Here is a 22,088-nt window from a genome sequence, read left to right as displayed (position 1 = left end):
AGGCTTCTTAATTTAATATATTGCTTATGACTTGCTATAGTTGGGATAGATACAATAATTAACCTTCAGTTATTTTTCCAGACATAGCTCCTCTAAAAACAAAGGGGGGTTGCAGATCATAAGTGCTGGCTGGCATTCAGTAACTACAATGTGAAAAAAACCCATTGAAATCCCTTATAGCCGTTGTCTTCGCTGCATCTCCGTTAAATATTTTGCCATCAAGAACATTAGTGAATTGCTAAATCAATTAAATATTTGTTAATTAACAGAAATAAAGAAAAATCAACTTATGTAATGATAAGTGGATTAAAAACAATGGAATTATTATTAATACTAAAGATTGGCTTTCTTCCCAGAGCTGTAAGTTTAATTTTACTTGCCTTTTTAAAGCTGAATTCTTTCTCTGCAATCCATCCGGCAAAATGCTTGATGCTTGTTTTGCCACCAAGGGTTTTGCAGATGCAGGAGAAGTGGAGCGCCCTTGCAGAGATACACCTTGTGGCCTAACCAAGTGAATGCAATGATTCAAAATTCTTTAATTATCAGATTCTAGGATACATGTTTCATAACAACAAAGGAAAAACTAAACTGAACCAACTTTTTAAGAAATCTTGGACAGACTTGACATAAGATGATATTCATAGACAATCTGCTGAACCTTTAGGGCAAATCTTATTGTAGCTAAACTTTTCCACAGAAATTAAAATTGAGACCAATCTATGAAATTAAGGCTTAGATCTTGAGTTCAAGGTTGCTCAATTACAGGACTTTAGTCTGTCCCTTCAAACCGCTCTCTAAGTCAGACAACAACCCAAATCACCCCGATGTTCAGGACTGCCAGTTCACCTCTGAGAACTGATTTGTCAGAGTAAAATCAAGGCATGATTGGAATAGCAAGGTTAAGTAAAAGGTCCTCTTAGTTCTGCTCTGTGACAGAGCAGCATCTGTTTTGTCAATATTCTCTTCTTGCACTGGCCCGTTGATCATTTTAGTACAGATGTAAACCAGAAAGTTAGAGAAGATCAACAAAATTGCTCTCACTTGAGAATGAAGAGGCAGTCACAGAAACCAAGACTGCCCAGGCTGCATGCACGCGCCTCTGCAAGTCAGCCATCCACCTGAACACCTCTCCCGCAGCATTGATAATATTTCCTCAGGGATCAGTTTCTATCGCTAATGCTGCAGTACTGGTTCCATATTTTCCTAAAGGAAGGGCTGTGGACAACTGCAGGAACAAGATGTTGGCTCCAAAGAGTGGTGATTAGACAGTGGCTGGGAGAAAAAGTCAACGATGTGAACTGCCAGGCTTAACACAGGTTTAACCAAGGAGATCCTATTACACAGGAGGTGAAAGTGGGTGTTCCATTGCTTTATTTTGGCATGATCTGTGTATTTATTAATTAAAAAACAGCTGCAGAATGTGGGAAGAAATTCAGCTGCTCTTTTCCTTTGGCCCCCACAGCCAGGCTTTCACGGTACCTACCAACCCCTTACTGTCTCCCTCATTTCAATGCTGGTCCTGCTCTCCTTGCTGTTTCCTTCTCTTTTGTTTTCTCACTGCCTTCTCTGACACTCTTTTCTGTGCTGTTGCTCCTGTTCAAATGTATTTTTTCATCTTCTGTTTTATAAATTCAGCTCTCTCAGGTCTCCCTTCTTCATTTTCTGGTGGCCAGCAGTGCTGGGGATCTGGTGTCTTTGACGTTGTTCCCTTCCCGTCAGCAGTACTAGTGTATGAAGCTTGAGGAAATAAAACCAAACCAGCTGATAGACCTTGCCAGGCAATGGTTTGATGCAATTAAATACTAATTCAGATTCAGATCTGTGATGGTTTGCAACCAATCAAATCCCAAGGCCACTTTGTCCTTTAGACATACTTATGGAGTGCTCTCCTTAACAACAGCAGAAAAGGCACGTGGCTGTATGTATTTCCATGATGAAAGATATTATGTCTTGCTAAAAGCATCTTAGTCTCTCAGGGGCTCTGCTAGGAGACCTCCAGAGACAGTGGTGTTCTACTGCAGCCCAAATATTCATCCTGAATCCTGAAAGACCCAGCAAAATTTTTTTTTTTTTTTTTTTGCTAAAACAATTAGACAGCTGTGGTTTAAAATTATTATGAAATGGATTTGGAGCTGAAGCTCCCTGGTGAGATGACAGGGCTGTGTATTCCCATCGTTGCTTTCCTGCATCAGGCAGAACCATTGTTTCAGGCTTTTACAGTCCAAGACCACATTTCTATACCTACATGCCTCAGTCAGTTTTGAGGGCAGTTAGTTACCTGTATGGCTATACGTATACAGAACCCAGTTTTCAGCTAAACCCATTTAAAACTGTCACAGCTCTCTGCACCTTATTCCCCTTACAGCAAGGGAAGAGCAGCAGTGTAAGGCATATTTATGCTGGTAGCCAATTATTCCCACTAGGAAGAGAGGTGTACTGTCCCCTACAGGGGTACAACAGAAGCACCCCACTTTTGAAGTGCAGTGAAGCCCTCAGTCAAGATGTACTAACCTCGGTCACACCTAGAAGTTTTCCTTCTCAAGGCACAATGGAATAGACTACTTATTTTACAACAAAGTCTAAAAACAGCAGAAATTTTTAGGGCCACTGTGAGTACGCTAATCTCAATTCCATCTTGGTATCGAGAAGTCCAACATGTGAATGACTGTTAAGAAAAATAAGGTGTTCTAGTTTTCACTGATCCAGTGAAACTGAAACCAATTTTTAAAAAAAATATTTTGTCACAAACTTTGAATCAAGCCCGATTCTTTTCCATGGAAATTTTTACCTTCCTGACCCTCTTGAGCAAACTAGAGACTGATGATGCCTAGTCGTCCATCCCTGCTTGTGCTTAAACCTAATGAAATTTTAAGCTTTTCTGTGTTCTTGAATTTTGTGTGTTTGTGTGTATTTGTGCATCCTTTTCAAGAGCTTCTGAAGGCTTCGTGTTCATTCACATCTCCGCTCATGAACCTGGAGAAGAGAAACCATGGTTTCAAGAAGCTAAGAACGTCCCAGCAAAACATCTGTCCATGTTCTGATATGCGACTTCACACTGCAGTAGAAACATGGAGGCTTTGTGTGTGCCAACCCCATCCTTCGGTCTGGCTCCCAGCGTATCAGTAGCACAGCAAACAGCGTGCCCTATAGCACTACAGGGCTCCTGAAGAGAGACACCTGCTCAATATCAGTGTTCAATCTCCTGAGTTAAAAAACACATTCAGGGACTTATTATTATTTCATAAATATGGTTTATTAATCTGGCAGGCTGTAATGTTTGAATTTAAAATGAATCCTTCTATCTCACATGACTATTGATAGAAAATGCCATCATAAAAGATAATCTTGCACAGGCTGGTGAGAAAATTGTTTTCTTGTGCATAATAATTATGCTGCTAGAGAAGATGCTCAGCAGTCCTTTGGACATACGCATACTTTCACCTATTGTTACAACAGCCTGCTTGATGTACTTCAGCGGAATCTTTATGAACTCCTACTTAGTTGTGTACCGATGGTTTAAATAGCAGGTAAAGCCAGGTATGTAGTAGCATGAGGTTAAATGAGTATGATGAAGTATAAGAAGTCCAAGGTAATTAAACCATAAATGCAGTACACCTGTTTACAGGAACACCAGCAAATGTCAAATAGCTTAGTATTTCACAATAAAGTGAAATGGAAATGAATGACAAAGTTGGTAGAAAATATTGCTTCAGACTTTTATACCTGTTCTAAGCCTGATTTTTAAAGTAATAAGCGTATAACTAAAACATTTCTGCTAGCAATACCATAACATTTAACAGAAAGGGATCATCAAATGTTCAAAGGTTAAATATCTGCTTATTTTGAGTTTGACTTATTTTGTAGAGAAAGGCGAGTTAATTGTCTGATGATTTTAGTGTGCAGAGTCTTGCATATATTTTGACAACTTATTAGTAACAGAGTAAATATGATTTCAAAAAATATCCTCTCAATATACTCAAGGACTTCTTTGCATATGTTTTTGAAGCTTTTCTTATGCTTTTGCCCCTTGCACCTATTAATATAGGCTTTGCAATTTATTTATCTGTATCAGCAGAGAAATTTAAGGATTGAAAAGAACAGTTCCACAATATCCTAGTTAAGATACCAGCATGGGATTTGTTTGTGTCCTTCCAGACAGATGCCAATTAAAAAAGGGGGGGGTGGGGGGGTGGGAAGAAAAAAAAAGGTAACAATAGGAAAGGATTGATTGACAAGTGTTATCGAACCGACTTCCTTCAAATATTTTGTGAAAAGGACGCTGGATTTCATTAAATTCTGTTTTCAAAAGCCATCTCTATTGAAAATAATACATTCAGAAGAATTAACTGTTTCTGTCCTGCAGATCACGTACCAAATTCAGAGTTCACCTTCTTGTGGCGGGAGGCCCCTTTCCCTCTTGCCCTATCTGCAATACGAAGATAAGAGGCGGGTGGAAAGGTCTTGCATCCTTATTATATGCAAAGAGTAAAGGTATTTGTACAGGGCTGGATGCATTTTTAAGGACCAGCTGAAAATACATAATTGCTTTATCTGCTGATACACTGAGGATTGTGCTATCTAGGCCACACAGGTGGGGAAAAGGAGTGCTCAGAAACTGCTTGAAAAATCTATTTTGAAACTCCACAGTGAGCCTTCTTACTGTGGAAACTTCTTTAACTATTTCTACTGTCATGGAACTTCAAATCACTCCTGTCGGCTGAAGGCCACCAAAGTGCAACGGAAGTTGACACAGCAGAAGATTGTGGCTCAGACAATCCTTTGCCACAAATACCCTTCACCCTAAGTTTGTGGATGTTTTACTAAAATACGGTGAGCTGGGACTCATGCAGCAGGCACGGATTTGGAGAGGCAGCAGAAAACTTTTCAAGGAGCATCTCACACAGCCATAGTATTTGGAGCCACCAAAAATGGCATAGATCTAGATACAGAGAGGACAACACAGTGTGCAATTCTCTTCAGAGCAGTGGCCAAGAGAAGACCAGTCTGTCTACCTAGATCTAACTTCAGTAAACCCTGAGGAGAAAATAGAATATAGGAATCCTACTGTTGTGAGGGTTAAAGAGCCTGAAATTGCTGCTCTGGCTCAATGCAGAGTTACCTGTGAGGACACGATAGATACAGATATTATGGAGCCTTCTTCTCAAACTGCAGCCATGATACGCACACTGTTGATTTCCTACCTACAATCCTGCCTTCCTGCAGTACAGAAACAAGCAGACAAGCAGAAAAATTTGCTTTCCCCACTCATGCCAGAGGCAGGAAAAGTAAGCAAGGATAAAAGAATGGGACTGATTGGAGGTGAGAAAGGTGGGAGTGGACGGTAGGAGAATCCCAATGAGTATGTCTCGCTGGGACATGGGCCTGGAGAAGACAAGACTGAGGGGGGATCTCCTCAATGCTTATAGATATCTGAAGGGCAGGTGTCAAGAGGATGGGCTGGACTCTTTTCGGTGGTGCCCAACACCAGGCCAAGGGGCCACGGGCACAAGCTGGAACACGGGAAGTTCCACCTGAACATGAGGAGAAACCCCTTTGCTGTGCGGGTGCCAGAGCAGGGGCACAGGCTGCCCAGAGAGGCTGTGGGGTCCCTTCCCTGGAGACATTCACCCCCCGCCTGGACGCGGCCCTGTGCCCCTGCTCTGGGTGTGCCTGCTCAAGCAGGCGGTGGGACGGGGTGAGCTCCAGAGGTCCCTTCCAACCCCCGCTAGTCTGGGATTCTGTGATGTCAGTGTTGTCCGTATGGCCTATCTGTTGGCTGTCAGTCTGGCTTTGGGTTGAAGAAACCCACAGTGCACTTTGAGTAGGAAAATGCAAGACTGGGACAAGCCACTTGGCCCGTATCCTGACCCCTTGGGCAGTTTGGATATGTCAGTGTCTGCCATATTGCTGTTATGAGGAACCTCAGCTGAGGACCCAGAAGGATTAACCTCCTCCTTGGCACAGATACTCTGAAGTGGCTGATAACAGTTTACTGTTCACATATAGCAACTGCAATGGCATTACATACGAAGGGAAGATACAAGGATGGAAAAGCCTCCAGCCAGGAATCTCATCCCACCTCTTTGCATGGGGATATCTGGTGCAGAATAGGCAGTGCTAAATCCCCACTATAAAACTGGTGACTGGTGAAGGAAACTTCAGCTAACGTTTAGCTGAAGCTAAATGTGTGTGTCGGCAAATTCAGCCAACCTCTCCTCACATTGTTTCCTAGAGCTGTCAGAGAAGGTGGACTTGCCCTTCCCTCTGAGAAGTAGATAAACAGAAAAATTCCTTGTCCCACTAAGACATCTGTAAAGATAGAGATGCCTTTGAGTAATAACAAAGATGCACTTTCCAGATTCTTCTATGAACTTTCATCTTTGATGGCCTCCCTTCCCAGAATCAAAAATTATTCAGGTTTGACCAGGACCTCTGGAGATCTGTAGTCAAACCTCTGTCTCAAAAGCAGGTCCAGTTAGATTACGTAGTGCAAGAATTTGTCCCACTGTTTGAAAGTCACCAAGAACGGAGATTGCCCAACGTCCCTGGATGACCTGTTCATACATCTGATTCATATGGAAAAAGTTCAAAAAAAACCCAACGCTTTTTGGCACTTTTTATATTTTAGCCACTTTGCACCTATTATACAATTTATTCTCTCATAGACTGGCAATGATAGTGACTTCAGACCTGAAGCTACGACAGTGGCAGTCTTGTTAATTCCGTTATAAATATTCAATTTCTAAAGATATTTTTGGTTTCTAGGAGAGCTCTATGCCTCACTCCACACAATGTACTTATCCCAACGGTTTTATATAGGAGAAAAAATATTACTGTGCACATCAGCAACTATGCTTTTTCTTGTCCCACGTCTAAAAAAAGAATCAGCTTTATTCGCCATTTTTGGGGCATTCTGTGCCTTTCCCAAATCCTTCTGATAAATTATCATGTAGCGATGCCAACCATATGCCATAGAAAAGATCCATGTCTAGTGAAACAGGTAGTGTACTTTAATATTTTCGACTAAAGGACAGGGTGCTGGAAATTAATTTATATAGTGGAGGCTGCAAGGGTCTGAATATATCACCTATTCCCATCCTGGGCTCGTTTTCTGGAAAGAGTCTATCATTAAGGGAAAAAAAGAAATTATAATAAAAACATGCAACTACTAAGGAATATTTTTATTCTATTTATCTCAACATGCTTTATGAATATTGGTCAATCTCATTAATTTCATTGCATAAATGGGCAAGCTACAGTGATAAAATCAAGCCCTTGTAAATCCAGAGTAGATGTAAGGTCACTTTACTACATCCCAGCCCTGTAGTCTTCACACTAGGTCACACCACCCCCCTTAATTTTCTGCTGCAGAGCAGGATCCAAAACTAAAAAGTGATTCTAGAGAGAACAAGCCATAAGAATATGTGAACTAAGGGCATGGTTGGATGATCATTTCTGTTGGATGATAATTTCTGATCATCCCATTTCCATAACAATAGGGTTGAACCCTGATATGGAGTAATAAGTGGCTTTATTTTGGGATAGGTTAATTTTGTAGTCTGGGTTCCGTGAAGCACTGCCAGTAGAAGAAGAAAATGACAATTTCTTAATAGGAACCAATAAAAAATGTTAACAAGTGCTCATTGGACCACTCCTTAACAACAAACGGAACTGCAACACTTCCCATAAACAGCGCTTCTACTGGCTCGTGGCAGATATTTCTACCTAGACATGTTCTGTCTCCTCACTGAAATTCAGCTATGTCAAGAGCTCCAACAGCTTGAAAAGCATCGTTAATAAAAATGATCGGTTATTGCTGCTATTTCCTGTCTCCATCAACCCCCTACTTGTAGTAAGCAAAACAGATTTCACCTTTATAGAAGGTCTTTCAACCTCAGGGTCTTTAAGGACGTGGCACCAGCAAAACAATAGCCTTGATTCAGTAGATGCCTTAAAGGGTTTCCCTGTGTGTTTATTATGGAAGCTCAACATGCCCAGTGTGCAACCAAAGATTATTTTTCTTCCAAAGGCCAGGCTTGTGTGGAATTCTGTTAATTAAATGCACTGTAGAAATGTCAGCCTTTACCTCTCTATATATGTGGTTTCTTTTGTCCTTCACATAACGATTGTAAAGTGTTCTGCAGACATCATTTGATAAAATAAGATATTATTATTGAATCTTTATGTCTCCTATTGTCCCAGGAGCACTGACCTTGCTTCCCCAGCACAGAGGTCTGTCTACCAGGCTAATCATACTGATATCTGAGTACCTCAGAGATCCTTATGTGGCAACGTTTCTGCAGGAACTCAAAACTGGCCAGACATACTGATAAGATCCATTTATTACTCTTGTGCATTTCTGCAGGGTTATAAACCAATTCCTATTTCAAATGTAAATCCCCATCCTGGTGACATGTGGGGAGATGCATGGTTCAGATAACTCAGATTCCTCCCAGTTGTCAGGGTTCCCCACACAGGTAGCGGTGGATGAGATTTACTATCAGATAGCAACCACAGGGAACCAAGATGAATGGATCCCCCATTCACCCTTTTCCAGCAAACCTGTAGTACTGATTAATCTCTTTGAACTACTGAATCACTATGGGAATAACCCTTCATTTATGTCCTTCACTTCCATTTGCTAGGACAATGTATTAACACTGTATGTTTTTAGCCATGGACAACCAGATATTAACACACCTTCCCATAAATATTTTTTTTCCTTGACTGGATATGTTGTATAGACATACCTATAAATACCCATGCACACAGCAGGGTATATGCAATACATCTGGCAGAGAATGGTTACCCCCAGCACAATTTTTAATATAATCTTGGCTTGTTTCCCTATCTGTCAAAAAGTCTAGGTTAGGTTGATCCACCTCTCAAAAAGTAAAATTTGTGGCAACTAAGGTTTCTTTCCTCTTGTTAAGAAAGTCCTGATACCTGCGAGGGCTTTTTCTTCCAGGAATGGGATATTTTAATAGCTGCTGAACAAATTATGATAGAAAAGCTCCTATCTGGAGATATGCAGCTATTTCGTGGTGTCATCAATGTCCTTTGCATATCTGCATGTCTAAGAAGATGTCCAACTGCTCCGCTTCACCACTCAGAGGCTTTTCATTTCTTTTCTGAAAGGAAATACGAGTGCTCCGCTACTGCCTTGCTACACTTTTCATTTGTCCTGAAAAAACCTTGTTTTCTCCCTCTAACCTACCGGAGATGCCTAGGCTATAGTTTCTTTTATTGAAATATCTCTGGGAATCCCCAAAATAAAGAGAGGCTTGATATAATAGCATTATTGCTATACCAATCTCCTCCAAATCAGTCAGCTACAGTCAGAAATCTAAACATTCCTTTAAACACATTTATTTTAATAAAGACATATCAAGAACAATCTGCCTGCTACTGTTCCAGTGTGTATTTTCAAGAACTTACCCAAAGCTGCAAGAATGCAGGCTAGTCTCATTACTAGATAAACACTATAATCTGAACATAATTATAGCCTGGACCGAGAGAAGTATACAAGCATATGCTTATTGTTTAAAACCAAAGAAGAATCAGCACATCCTTGAAATACAGAGCTATACTTTGAACCCTGTCTGAATACAGACATTCTCCTGTGCTGGATTTCAAACGCAAAAATATCATAGGACTCAGCCTCGTCCTTACAGTCAGGCCATTACAGCTCTTGTTGATTTGTTTCTGTACTTTGAAGGATGGACTTCCTGACTTGAAGCGGTAGAAATAAACTTAATTATGTTTCTGAATCTTTATCTACGGCTAGTTAAAGCTTTGGTATATGTAGCGCTTTAAGGACATTTCATATTTCTATTGATTTTCTTTTGTCCTTTTTGAAATATTTTGGGATGTGAACTCAGAAAACTGAGGTACAACATTCTGTTGCTGACAAACTCTATTTATTATTTGTTAAACACAAGTAATATTTTATGGGGAATAATGCAGTTCTAAAAGGCATCTTATGCAGCATCATTAGGTGAGTCAGAAATAGTAGATCCACATGTTATTGTAAAAGCACGTTATTGTAAAAGTATTGGTTGCGCTAATTCAGCAAAGTGTTGGTGGAAGTAAAGGTGAAGTTGTCAATTTGGAAGTCAATGTACAGTTTGTATTTTTTTGGAAAAAAAAAAAGTGTTATCTTTACTTGTACTGGGAGTGCGGAAGAGTAAAAAGGTAAGTGTTGGTGGGTACTTGGTGTATTGGAAATGCTGGTGAAACACAGAGAACGGAGATTGTAGTAAAGAATAAATTATGCTAAGTAGGATATGAGCTGCCATGAAATTATATTTAGGTTATTCCTTACACTTCAGATGAACTTCCAGAACAGCATATTAACATTGACAATGTCATTTATTCAGGCTTGAGGAACCTGGGATCATTTCTTATCTTGATTCAATCATTTTGGTTAAATCTCTTGTTAACAATAGAGCAAAAAAAATGGATCTTCCAAGTTATCACTATTTATTAGACAATGCATTTAAAATGACACTGTAAATATAATTTCATGGTTTTTGCTCTTTTCATTTCTTTAAAGGAAAAGGATGGAATTGAGAGACAAATAATCATGCTTTAAAATATCACAAGAAAAATCTTGATTTATCAACTCCACTTAAGTATAAACACACATTGAAAGAAAAAGATGGATGTATAAATCCCATACCCAGGATAGATTAAGAGCTTTATTTCTTTCTCTCATTTTTACAAATAAATCTATAGAATAATGATAGTGTACTTACATATTTCAGATCCTCATTTGTCTAAGAATAGAAAGCACTCAAGTCATGTGTCAGAATAACTCGGGCGGTCTCCTCTCAATCCCCTTTTTGTGTTCACCATCCACAAAAATCAGTGCGCCACTGCAATGGTCCAGCCATTCTCACTACAGAAAAGGAGCCAGGTGTTGGGTGTCAGAAAAGACCGGCATGGATTTGTAAATGTTCGCATGGTAGCTGTCAGGATTGTCCATGTAGGATCTTTTGTCGGTTCAAAGACCCAGATTCCCCCTATCTGTGAGCACTTAACTAAAGCACCTACATCAGAAGCACTTTCTCCCCAAGCTACCATCTCATCAGACAGCAACTGGTATCTGTCTTTATGTCTGTATTGATACAGAGAAATGGATGTCTATCCACCTTTGTATCTACAGCACAGCCATGCCCAAGCTGCCTTCCCGTGCTTCGATTTCCCCAGGCGCCTGGGCAACCAGAACAGAGTTATGGCACCTTCCTATCCAAGAGGTACAGGGCATGCCACCAGCCATGGGTGGCCTCACAGTTCAGGTGTGGTCTCAAAGGCCAGATAAGGAGCAAGTGTACACCAAATGTGAGGTGCTTCAAGCTGATTGGAATGAAATTGGACCTAGGTTAGTATGCACACATATTTAAAACTGGAGAAAGAATAAGTTTTTCATGGGACAAACCTTATAACAACATCTTTTTTTCTTCTTTTCTAGATTTTATGTTTAATGTTGATAATAAAGTACATTTACTTATTTTAAGATATCACTAAAATATTGTTTTCACAGACTTATATTGGTCTTTTTTAAGGAATTATAGGAGAATGAATCCTGTGTCTGGCAGCTGGGTAAGACCGATTGTTTCAACCTACATAAAAAAATTACTGTCTCAGTCCCATGGTCCATATTGTTCAGACACTTTAAATTTGATTGGATAATGAGCATTGTTTTAGCAGCTCAGTACTTAATGGGGACTTGAACACAACTCTCAGTTTTGTAGGCACTTAAATCTATATATAAGTTTACTGCGAGGCATATTTGGTAATGTCACTCAGTTTAGTGACAACAGTCCCAGGTGTAATATGTGGCACAGGAGTGAAAATGAGCCAGTATATGATCTTGCTAAAGGCCAACAGCTTCTGATAGGTCACAATTATCATGCCCCTCAGTGTTATCAAAAAATAACTTGAAAAATTGTGACTGCAGATGTAAGACACAAGTCAGCTCAGCTGTCCACACAAAACTGTCCAATGCCAGTAGAGATGCGCTAGTTATTCTGATTGTCCTTCAGCTACATCCAGAAACTGTGTGTTTCCTGCAGATCCTGCATCTTCTTTTCTTCTCTGCCAGTCTCTTAAATAAGTTTGGGCATCCTGAATAGCCCATGGCATCTCAAATGGCTCTAAGTTTATTATAAAACAAAATCATGCACTAACTCACAAGTTATGCAATGACAACGGGACTCTGAGATCCCCCCACCTCACTATTGCTGCTCCCCATGTATAAAGCCAGTGCACCACCCCTTTCCACAAGTACTGGTTCAGGGAATGATGCATACCACTATCATGTTGTACGCTGTTTATGCACATGCATGCATGCTGCATCAGGGCTCGCTGTTTTCTGGTGGTTTTTGTGGGGTTTTGTTTTGTGTTGGGTTTTTTTTTTTTAATTAATAGCCTTGCTTTTTTGTAAAAATTAAAGCAATGGCAATTCCAAAAAGCTGTTATGTTTTGATTGTTAGGAAGTGACATAAATGGATTCCAGTAGAGATAATTCTGTAAATGTTGATCATGTTGCAAGTTGGCCCACCTACTGTCACTTCAGGAAGCAAAGGTTTAAATATAAATCTCCTATTTTTAACCGAGTTAATATTAGAACTGAAGGAGGAGATGTTCAGCTGGGGTAAATAGTAGCTTTGCTGATGTAAATGGCACTATGCTGATTTACAGCAGTGAAGGAACTGAAACAGTATATATTCTCTCCACCAACAGCTCCATTAATGTGTTTATAATATTAATTCAACAAGGAAAAGAAAAATCACAATGCAAAGAAAAGGTGAGAATATTGAAATGTATCTGGTGAGTCCTGGCAAACTTCTGTGAGTAAACGAATGGAAATGTAGAGTATGTGTCTTAGCCCACTAGACTGCTTCAAATCCCTGAGCTAAAATCTGCATGTTAAATAACTATGTGGCTTGTTTACAATGAGCAGCATTTTCCAGACATAATTAAAATACAGAAAATTGGTATTGGATATACCTCTTGATGATAACAAAAAATATTAAAACAAAAATATCCCCAAAACTTGCAGTATTAAATTAAAGTATTTCTATACTCCAAGCATTCATTTATGTTTTCTTCTTGAAGCTTTAGCTCCTGGAGTACTGTGAGTAAGGTTATTATAAAATATAAGAGCAAAACTGTCAGATCTTGTTACAAAATTGGAAATAGGAGTTCCATATTTGACAGAAAAATGAACTAAAATGTTGGAATGTTTAAAACACTGTTCTAAATACCTTAATTTATCTTTAGTTATTAAATACTCTGGAGTTGGGTATTAATTTTGGGTGTCTACTCCATAGAGCTTGGACTTTGTAATACTATATAAACAAAATTACAAAAATCTAATAAGTTTAACCCAAGAGGAACCTCAGTCCTTCAAAAAAAAACAACTATAAGGAGCCAAAGTTGTGTTTTCTTTTTAAATTACTTTCTCTATCCTTAACTTAGCTGTTTAAAGACTCTATAACGAAGCATAGCACAGAGTAAAGCACAGAAGGGCTGAGGCTTTGGGCTTTAGGGAGATTAAGGGCTGCAGAGCTGCTCACTTTTTGTTACATTAACCTGCCCAGGAAAGCAATTCCCTCCACAGCCCCCATGCCCAGACCCCATAAGTGGAGCCATATGGCAGATCTGTGATACAGAGAGCACACTGTGGTAGCTTTATTGATACTGGGACTGCTTCTTAGCCAGTACAAGTCTTCTCTGCTCAGCTACGAATTAATCCCATTGACTCTTGGCAAAGGGAGAAGAGTCATTAAGGTTAATGCCGCCCTTGCAGTCAGATTCCTGCTCTGAATTGCCCTCCAGAGGTGTTTCTCTCCACTGACTCCAGGAAGATTTGCTGATTAAATTTAGGCTAGAGCTAACTTTTGTGCCTCTGCTGATTTGGAGGGATTGATTTGTAATGGTGTGCTTTGGTCTTTGTGAACAGCTGTCCCCAGTTCTCAGATGTGAGAGTATTGATAGAAGACCATCAGAAGTGGCAATAAGAGTGGTGCGAGCTGGGCATGGCCATCACTGTCTTCTCATCTGGTGGAATGTCAGGATGAGCAGATCCTCTCCCTACCTCCTTCTTCTGCCTGTCCGTTATCTAAATGAGGACGGTAACCATTAAAACAATTCAAAGCCCAGATCCCACAGTTTCCATGTTGAATTAACATGAAATTGTTATTTCACATGAACTACCCTGAATGGGAGAGATGCTATGCATCCTGCAAGGACCTTGCAAAAGACGTTTTCAGCTCAGATTCTTGGCTAAAGAACAAAAGGCGTTGGCTATGTGGCACAACATTGCACTCACGCAGGCACACAGAGATCATTTCATATTTTCTGCTTCCCTCCTCAGATTTCTCTCCTTCAGCCACCAGCTTCTCTGCTAACCTTGAAACTGCGGGGAATTTCATTCTGTGGCTTGTGTTTCCTCCAAAGCAAAACTGCAGGACCTCAGTTCCTCCCTAGAAATTATGTCTCCTTGAGTCATTATTCCCTCTCAGCCTCAGACCACTTCCTGCAATTTCAGAACCACTGAAGACATCGGTTTCAGATGAGCTATTAACCCATGAAGGCTAAACCAGCCTGGATCCACCAGTGTTCCTTAGATGCATTTTCCCTTTCTCCTCTCCCTGGACTTCGGTTGAAATAGAACCAAAAAGATTCTTCCTCAGATGGGGTTTGGCCCTTTTTAGAGGTTGCCATCACCTGAATACTTTTGCTTTTTTCACCTCCAGTTTTCTACTGCAGACTATTATTTACCAAATTCATCTTTCCTGAAGAATTCTGATGACCTGTAAAAGCTGAAACGTCAGCTATCAAAACCCTTGGGTATATCCACAAACAATTATGTAAGGCTGGAGGCGCAATGCCAGATGAACTGATGACAGACCCGTTTATCATTAGTAGGAACAGGCACATTAATTGGCTACGATATCAGTACTGTCCTCCAGCATTAACAAAACTCTTCTTGATCCTGAATGTACCACTAGAACATCCTTTATTAAAGAAGATGAATAATACCGAGGCCAAGGGTTGCCCTGCTTCAGCTGAGAAAGCTCAATTATTTATGGATACTTCACTCATTAAGGCACCAACAAGTTGCCAAGCCTTGTAAAGAGAACTTTTTGGTCCACTGAAAAAAGGTTATTATTCTACACACATGCATCTTCTGTATCAGGGAATCAACAGCAGAGAAACGAAAACACTTGAGTCCTATGAAGCTTCTGGCCTGGGGGAGGGTGGTGGGGCATTGGAACAGGCTGCCCAGAGAGGCTCTGGAGTCTCCATCCTTGGCGATATTCAAAACCTGCCTGGACACAACCCTGACCTGTTGTAGCTGATCATGCTTTGATCAGCATGTGTTGGACTAAATGATCTCCAGGGTCCTTTCCAGCCTCTGTAATATTCAATGGTTCTGAGACCATAAGATGAAGTCACACAAGTGGATTCCCAGGTTTCTGTCCCTGGCTCTTCCACGTGCTCACTCAAAAGCCAATATGCTCATAACTGGCCACTTTTGCCAGCTGCCTCACCATGGCAAAAAAAGATCTCATATTGAGAAACTTTGTTGCCAATTTTCTTGCATACTCACCACCTGGGCATGTGAAAAAGGAACCAGTGGCCATAGCTTAAATGTTTTGCCTGCAGAATTCCCTGCTGTTAAGCAAAGTCGTCTCTAAAATGGGAACTACCTGACCCTGTTGGGCAGGATGCTATGGAAACATCATGTATTATTCTGGGCACGCTAGAGTAATGGTGTCTGCTTTGTCACCTTGGTTAGTCCAGATGCAGTGATGATACAATCCGATAGCTCTGCATTAGGATGCGGAAAGTAAAACACTGATAATTTTACTGGACTATCAACCACAGTTAGCAAGTAGTGGAAACAAACTTTCTTTCAAGTGTGGCTTTCACCTACTTTTACCTCAGTTAATAATAAATGGTCGTGACCTATTTCATTGGAGGAAGACCTCAAAAGTCCTACTCTAATATTTCCTGGGACTCTGAAAGGACCAATTGGGTCAGGTCCATTTTGCCAAAGCCAATCAAGTTTTGCACTGGCAAACTATTTCTACCTGGTGGCCATGTGTTGCTACTGGGCTGCACTAGATACACATAGATTTTAATGTTATCAACCCCCTTCCATACAGCTTGTTGACTAACCTTTTGTTGATCCTATCATAAACGACATTTTCCCCCTCCTTTTATCACCTGAACTTTTGATATCAGCAAAAAAGGGAATTACTGGTTTTACCTCTCTCCCCAGGGAGATGGGAGAGAATGTTAGAAAATTTCCTCCACACTTGGAACGAAGCATTTTGTTTTGCACACAACGCACGCTACCGGGGAATTTTCAGTGCAGACACTATGTCAGGCTGGCACACATGCCTTTTACCTGTGCAGCCAAAGGAACTGGCAGATGGTTGGTGACAAAAGGAGAACCCCATGGAGCTGCAGGACAACCATCTCAACAGACCCAGGATTTCAGAGCCTGAGTGACACCGTGCAACAGCCCAACCGTAGCACTGCTCAGCATTCCGCCAGAAGCAAGGCAGGTGCTTGAAGCATTTGCCAGGATTCACTGACTCAGAAGGGCTTAGTCTCCAAGCCAGAAGTAAATCCAGCAAACGAGTGTGGGATGCTGTAACGAAGAGATCTAAGGGCAACCGCCTGGTGTAGGACAACATCTCCAGCCTTGGCTCTGTAACTTTTTGATAGCAAGAGGACAGACCTCTCCAGCATTGTCCCTTCCTGGACTCAAAGCAGGATAGCCTGTGAGAACAAGAGAGAGCAGTGAGAATGCACAATGTCAAATGAAGTGACAGCTCAAAGACAAGGAGATGTGCTACCCAGCAGGTCTCCTTTGAGCGTGGGTCCCCAGGGCTACAGCATCTGCCACCCGACTGCATGTGGTGCCAGGGACCATTTTATAGGAGGGATGTGGCTGTTTATGGTTCAGTGCTGCATGAACACTTGAGATGTAACCCTTGCTGATGGGGTTGGGGAGAAGGGAGTCAAAATTGTTGAGCTCAGTATGTTAGACTTGTCAGATCTGGATCAGTCCTGCTTCGTGCTTGACAGCTTCATATTTCATGTCATTCTACCTCTAGCAGTGACATACTTGGAGTTCTGTCTCCCATCTGAACTTGTCAAAGTAAAATGTTGGTTTCTGCGTCTTTCCTTCTTGAAGTTGGTAAAAGAAAGAGGAGGAAGGATACAGGTCTTTGTGCCACACTGTTAATTTATTTTCTTAAATCCTCTCCCCTGTGAACTTTTCCAGTACCTGCCCCTGCTCCCTCTCAAAATTTCCCATGCTGCAACTGCAACACACTGACAAGATTCTCAGTTCTTGTTAGGCAATGGCGAACCTGTCCAGAATAAGTTGAGCCGCCTCCTTCTACCAAAGAAACAAACTGTAGCAAATATCACTGTAACTAATCTGTCTTCAGACTCAGGAATATTCTTCTGCACCTCTGCATTTCAGAAGATGACCTTTATCAGATGTAAAGCCTACAAATATGTTTTGACTTTATAGGGCAGACTACGGATATAGGTTTTGATGTACAAATGTAACAGCTCTTCTCCTATCATACATCAGCCAGTACAGCACAGATGCGATGTCACAGAAAGAAAAACGTAAAGTAGAGGGAGCAAATATAAGAACTAGCTTATAACTTGCAAATGGGGAAGAGAAGCCCAAGTAAAACAATATATACTGAAGGTCTAATGGAGTATTGTGGAGTTAGTCTCCCCAGAGAAGGCAAGGGAAGCCAGGGACAATATTATCTCTCTAAATGCAAACATTATTTGAGAGAGAGACGATGCTTCTGTGATCAGACCAGCAAAGAACTCGCTTGAGCTTTTTGCTGAGTAAGCAACTGGGCTTGCTTGTGTAGTAAGCATTGTGCACACTGATGCCCTAGGGCATTGATTTCTTGATCAGGAGACCCTGAAACCAGCTCCAGCTTCCCTGTAATGAGTGGACTGAGTACATTCATCCAACCTGAGATTTTAGGGCTCAATGTTCAAAAAGCTACCGGAGGTGAGATCATTCTCCTCCTTCCTCTTTTGTTTTTTTTTTTTGTCCCTTCCAAAAACAACCCCACTATATATTTTTTTTTTCTCCCCATTTGACTGAAATCACCTGGGGGTCAATTATCTTTCTGGGATGGAAACCATATGCCATTTCATTTTCTCGCATAAGGTTAAGCTGTGTATGATGAAACTGATCAATTAAATCTTGTGGGAAGGGAGGGTGAAGCCTGGCCAGGAGTTAACGTTCTCATTTACTGACAGCCTAATCCAAGGTATCAGACACATATAGAAATTCACTTGCCCACAAGGAAAGCAGGAAAGAAAGTGCTGCCTGTGTTGTCATAAAATGAAGCTGGGGAACATTAACATGGGGAACACTAATGTAAACAAGATGGGGACATGCACTGCCTACGACTGGTAAGAACTGGACTAGGGAAAAGTCAAATTATTTAAAAAAACAGGTTTCCCATGTGGGTTTATTTTTGTTTGCAGCTTGCAGACTGCTTTGAACACAGCAGATACCCTGCTGACATATGTTCATAAAATCCAGCCTGCTGTGTGGGTCTATGTTTGTCACTTCACTTTAGTCTAAGAACAGTCCCCTAAAATGTTGGTCTGAGCTTCCAGTCTCTCTGGCATGTGAAAATGGTTCTTATCATTGTGGCTGGTTTTCCTTCAAGTTAGAATATGGATTTTTTGTGCTGGTCTGGCAGGGATAAAAGAGAAGAAGGGAAAATACGTGGACTCCATCGAGTCTCACACTGGTAAAATTCCATGCACGCAAAAACTGCAAGTGGACATAAGAGCTACCGCCACATGCAAGCAACTGTAGGGAAACAGCGCAACTCAGGCTAAGACCTGTTTACAAATAGTTCTTGATAACCCCTAAACCAATAAGTTTGTTGTCTGTATCTCTTAATTTCCTTGTCAAAAAGCAGCTTTTTCTTTGCCAGTGAAAAAAATAACTCTGAGAACCACTCAATCCACAGCTCTGAAGAGCTTAGGCTGTACCTAGGGTAACATTTCAGTGCAGTTACACTTCCCCAGCATCTAGCATTTGGAAAGTATGTTACTGAAAAGAAATAGGCACAAACACACACAGATGTCTACTGTTCTGGCTTCAAATAACTCTTGTGAGGAAAGAGGGGTGTAAATATATGGGTGTGCATGTGTGTGGGCATGCATGGGAAAGCCAAGTGGGCTTTATTTTTACTCTGAATCCTGCCTAAACAAAGATCCTAATGTTATCCCCTGGAATGAGGTAGGAAACATGATCATTTGGTTCCAAGACCTGCTTGAAACTACAGGTTTTGTAGCCTTAAATGGGCAGCAGCCAAAGTAAGAGAGATCAGATGAACTGCATTTAGAAGTGATGCAGTGAACTGGTACAAGGGGAAAGTGCTTTTAGTGATCAATATGAAAACAGGGGGCTTTCATCTAACCACAGTGAGGATGGCAAAGAGGAATTTGGGCAATATAATACGGGATAAAAGGGTAGATAGCCTCTTATTTCAATCTAAAGACTTAATGATGCTTATTAAAAGGTTGTTACTTGGTTTCATGGAAGAATTATGGCCCTCTACTTCTTTCCTTAGAATGAATGGCCTGACAGGGAAAGGCAAGGGGTATTTTTAAGTCTTTGGTCCTTGTTAAGGAGGTGCTTTTCTCATTTCCCTGTAACTTTGCCAAAAGATCAGCTCATGCAAACACGCAATTCACAGGCATGGTCTTTATTTGAAGGCCAATGTCTCTTGCCATACACAATACAACTAATCAGGCAGCGCATTCACACAACAGCACTTGGGTAATAAGTTATGATTTTGATCATGTAACAATTGTTAAGATTTGGGTCAACTTCGCCAGTGACTGAGAGCTCTGAAACAGCAAACTGGCCTTATGCTTAAGAAGTTGAATTGGGCCAAAGTCAAGTTTGGAGGAGACTTGCTGAAGTCAAGGAGCTTCCAGCAGGTGAGCTGGGCTGCACGTTTCTGCTGGAGAAATCTTTTCACCACTGCAGCGCTTCATTATAACTGTCATTTCCTCTATGAATTACTGCTTTCTTGTCAGATTTACCTCCCCTTCCACGTGAAAACAGTCATTTAGGGAATAGGCCAGCAACAAAACAAAGCCTCCTGGAGGTTAATGTAGCAATGACAACAAAAAAAAGGAGCTGGTCTACCTCTTAAACAAGGGGGCCAAACCACATGATACTTGTTTAGCTACAAGAATTCAGTCTGTCTCTATCTGAATATAACAGGCAGAGGCAGAACTGCTTTTCTGGCACTGGATATCAGCAAAACGTTTTGAACTCACTGTTACTAGATATTTTTAGACTACTTAGTGTGCTTCAGAGCCTCATAGCTCTTCAGCAGTGACTAGCAAAGACAATTTGGATGAATTAGTGTATCATTAAAAAAAATCTATTAATTAGCTTCTCAAGAAATGTTAGGAAATTCCATATGGCATTTGAATAAGTATACAAGGTCATGGCATTTCTACAGTGAAGAGGCATGGGGCAGAGATATGCCTTGGGAGACAGCAGGGCAGAGCACCAAACTGCTTATCTTCTCATTAGATGGTTTTGTCCCATCAGCCTAAACTGACTGTTTGTGGGTTAAAAAACTATCCTAGCACAAACCATGGGAGATTAGTTTAAATATAGTTACCTAACATTATATAAACTGGGGCAAACCTATGAAAAGCTGTGTTGCTCCTGTATTCCCCTTGAAGGTGTTTGTCTTCCATGTGAAATGTAACTTCTGAGCTAAAGCTAACTAGAGGGAACTGCAATCCAAGATGTAGATTTAAATACCTTTCAAATTGTAAAATGGGGGAAATGTTTTTAAGTTGAATATTTTCAGACATGTAGAACATGTGAGAATGTTCTTTTAGAAATTAACACAGCATGGAATAAAGAGATGATCAAACGAATGAAATTAAAGAGCCTGTCCTCTGTTGCCTTCCTTGAATAGTCCTTTATGAACCAGAAAGTAAATGCATAAAGAATCTTAAATCACAACCAATCACCTTAGAAAAACTTTTACGTTCACTTCACACTACTAAATACTTTAAAAGCCAGAACAACAGCAACAGGAGATCAAGTCCAACTTTACTGGAACAAATTGTGCTTTGAATTATGTTGGTGCAGTGCCACAGAAGTCAATGGGATATGACCTTCGCGACTAATGAAAGAGGTCCATTAAATTTGCCCTAGTCAGCTTGGCTGCAGAGCCACTTTCCGCATTCTATGCACAGCCTCTTGTTCCCTCTCTTAGGATAAGTAGAAAATTTTCAGTCAAAAAAATAAGCTAATGAATGTGAGAGACACCCTTTTAGAGCAAATCTGCCTGGTAATAGAGACAATACACTGGAAACTGTAGCCAAGATTTACATGAAAACTGATATAACTTGATGAACTTGACTCAAAGTCCTTTCACTGGGAGACCTCTTTGTAAAGGAGCAGATTTACTATGAGGTGTAAGAGGTGAGCAAGCATTTTAGAGCATTGACCAGTGCAGCCCTAGTTATTGCTTGTGTGACTGCAGAGCAGCCGTTGAGCAGATCCTCATCCTTTTCCTCCTTCCCACCCTGATCCCATCCTGATCCCAGCCCTGCATATGACAGTGGGGTAAAGAAATTCCTGAGATGCTCACACATAAAATTTATGGCGTGGCAGACATTGACCTGATGATTCTGTCAAACGCACATTTGGGAAATGCCTACAGAAATGAGTTTGTTTATTCTTTAAGAAACAGATTCAGTTAACAAGAGAAGGGGGGGGGAAGGCGGGAAGCAGCGAAAATAATGAGAAATTAATATAACTATCATTACCCATAAATATTAAAGCAGATTAACAGATTATGAGATAAAAAAGCAAATGGTGCTTGCATAGTTTAAGGTTCTAATAGCATTAAGGTTCTATTTCCTGTCAACTCGTTATAACTTAATTGCCATTAATTTTTCATAGCTAAATAGTGGAAGAAATGAGATTCCTGTATTATTGGCCATATACTCTAGCTGTG

At 40.7% G+C, this 22,088-nt stretch overlaps 1 protein-coding gene across 4 annotated transcripts in view; it reads right to left on the bottom strand.

The window, feature by feature from the left end:
- TENM4 (teneurin transmembrane protein 4) overlaps nucleotides 1–22,088 on the bottom strand; it is a 607,970-nt gene that overhangs the window by 505,579 nt on the left and 80,303 nt on the right. For 3 of the 4 annotated variants that reach the window (XM_064441474.1, XM_064441478.1, XM_064441476.1), the window contains exon 2: nucleotides 10,758–10,900. The exons of the other annotated variant lie outside the window; for it this stretch is intronic. The gene's annotated coding sequence lies outside the window, so the exon portion shown is untranslated. The remainder of the gene's footprint in view (nucleotides 1–10,757; nucleotides 10,901–22,088) is intronic. 4 annotated transcript variants of the gene reach the window in all.

The sequence above is a fragment of the Phalacrocorax carbo genome, chromosome 1, assembly GCF_963921805.1.
Source record: "Phalacrocorax carbo chromosome 1, bPhaCar2.1, whole genome shotgun sequence".
NCBI lineage: Eukaryota > Metazoa > Chordata > Aves > Suliformes > Phalacrocoracidae > Phalacrocorax > Phalacrocorax carbo.
Note: the sequence above shows the minus strand (reverse complement) of the source record. Positions and strands in the feature narration are given on the sequence as shown.